The following is a 2449-nucleotide window of genomic DNA, read 5'->3' as shown; positions in this document are numbered from 1 at the left end:
CACTCTCAGGGACAGGGTGGGATTGTTGGGGTGTCTGTGCAGGGCCGGGGGTTGGACTGGATGATCCTTGGGGGTCCTGTCCAGGTCAGAGGATTCTATGATTTTAATCCTCCTGTTCCACATCTCCTGAGCTTTGCCAGCAGGGATGGAGGAGGTGGAGGATGCTCATGTTCCCCAGGACAGTGGTCCATGCCCTGGGGGATGTGCAGGACAGGATGGAGTCTGTTGGATGTGGGCAGCAGCAGGACACTGAGATGGAACCTGGCTACTGGACGAGGAGGAAGGGATTGGACCAGCTGCCTCCAGGATAACCTGCCCCCTCTTCCCAGGGCACGGGGGTCAGGAATGGCTTCGATGGCACCAGAGACCCTCCACCTGCTGCCCTTTAATTCTCACAGCTTCAGCTGCATCAGTCCCCCTCCCCAGCCGGGCCCCAGCTGTGTCATTCCCATTCCCAGCTCCTCCCATCATTTACCACGCAGTTGTTGCCGAGTTTAAACTGTGCACAGCAGGGGGAGAAAGCTCGTTTGCTTAACGAGTGCAACCATCGCTGCTCTCCGGGATGCCAGGAATGTCATTCCCAGGCCTGCCCCACCACTGGCAGCCGCTGGTATCCCACCTCCCGTCCCCCCACATCCCCAGCAGCAAAGCCAGGAGCCCCCAGTGCAACCCTGAAGCCTTAATTATTGGGGCAGGCAGGTTGAAAATCCCAAAGGGGATCCCAAAGGTGGCATCATTCCCTGCCCTGCATACTCCAGTCAGGAGGCAGGAGGGGGATGCAGGAGTCCCAGCTGTCCAGGGGCTGGGATACAAGGTGGGTGGGACACAGGGAAAATAAGAAGCTGCCCCACCAAATCCTCCCCCTCACCAAAGGCGAGGGGATTATTAATCTCCATTTTAACAACAGCAGGAGCTGTAAGTAGCAAAACTGGGCTGTTTATCCAAGCCCACCATTGTTTTCTTGACAGTCTGTGCTCCATTATTAATGGCTCTCACCACTGGCTAATTCCAAATCCAGGCACTTCCTCCCATCAGCTCCCACTGAGGAGCTCCAAGAAAAGCCTAATGAAGGCAAAGGGGAATTGTAGGGGGAACCCATCCATCCCCCACAGCGTTTGGGATTGCAGGGGGCACTCATTCATCCCCCACAGCGTTTGGGATTGCAGAGGGTACCCATCCATTCCCTGCAGCATTTGGGATCACAGGGGCCATTCATCCATCCCCATAGCATTTGGGATTGTAGGAAGCACTCATTCATCCCCCACAGCATTTGGGATTGCAGGGGGCACTCATTCATCCCCATAGCATTTGGGATTGTAGGAGGCACTCATCCATCCCCTCCCCATCATCTGGGATCACAGAAGGTACCCATCCACCCCACACAGTATTTAGGATTGCAGAGGACACCCATCCATCCCCCCCAGCATTTGGGATCGTAGGAGGCACTTGTCCATCCCTCCCAGCATTTAGGATCATCCATTCATCCCACACAGTATTTGGGATTGCAGAGGACACCCATCCATCCCCCACAGCATTTGGGACCTGCACCTGAGGGGACCCCAACACACCCAGGGGGTCACAGCCTCAGCTGGGGTGACACGGTGCCAGGTGCCACACACATCTCCCAGTGCATCCCTCGGGGATGGGAGCTGGGCCACGGCAAACAAACCACCAAAAAGGCCAATTTTCCCTCTGTCCCTGACCCACGTGGCCACCTGGCCCCTTGGGGTGGCCACTCAGGGTGAACTAAAAGGATGACAATTCACGTCCTCGGAGCCCAGCACAGCTCATTTCACCGACAGAGGGGAAGGCACCGTGGCCAGACTTCCCTTTTTTCTCCTCTCCTTTCCCCCCAGCAAAATTACTTCTGCTCTAACGAGATCAGCTCCATTTGGTCCAGGCTGTGGCAATGTGGGGGGTGACTGCTGACCCCCCCTCGTGCCAGGGGACATGTCCCAAAGGCCACCTCATTAACGAACTGGCCCTCGTTAACAAACGCGGGCCCTTCCTCCCGCCCTCCCTTCACAAACGAAGAGCCACAGGACCAAAATAAAGAGGCCAAGACTAAAATTAAACCACTGAGGGGTTATTTTAAAAGACACAGAATGGCCATTAAGGCCATCTGGGAGCAGGGATCCACCTGAGCCTCCCTCATCAGACAGGGCTTCCCACACACACAATTTTCCCCCATTAATTTTCTTCCCGGTGTTGCGGCATCGGAAAAAGCAGGTTCCAACTGCTTGCTTTTGTGCTAATTATATCCTCCTCTGCTGTAAATATCTGGACTTTGCTTCAAGCCCAGGCTGTGGGTTGGGTTTGTTTTTTTAAACACAGGAGAAGCAGAGGCACTTGAAACAGCCAGAGGGCAGGGATAGATGGGATACTGGGAAGGAATCTTTCCCTTTGAGGGTGGGGAGGCCCTGGCACAGGATGCCTAGAGAAGCTGTGG

At 55.3% G+C, this 2449-nt stretch overlaps 1 protein-coding gene across 3 annotated transcripts in view; it reads right to left on the bottom strand.

Annotated features, from left to right (window-relative positions):
* PTPRU (protein tyrosine phosphatase, receptor type U) overlaps window positions 1–2449 on the bottom strand; it is a 49496-nt gene that overhangs the window by 41551 nt on the left and 5496 nt on the right. The window lies entirely within an intron of this gene.

The sequence above is a fragment of the Lepidothrix coronata genome, unplaced genomic scaffold (genome assembly GCF_001604755.1).
Source record: "Lepidothrix coronata isolate B3197 unplaced genomic scaffold, Lepidothrix_coronata-1.0 Scaffold187, whole genome shotgun sequence".
NCBI classification, from domain to species: domain Eukaryota; kingdom Metazoa; phylum Chordata; class Aves; order Passeriformes; family Pipridae; genus Lepidothrix; species Lepidothrix coronata.
This window is presented reverse-complemented; position numbering and strand designations above follow the sequence as displayed.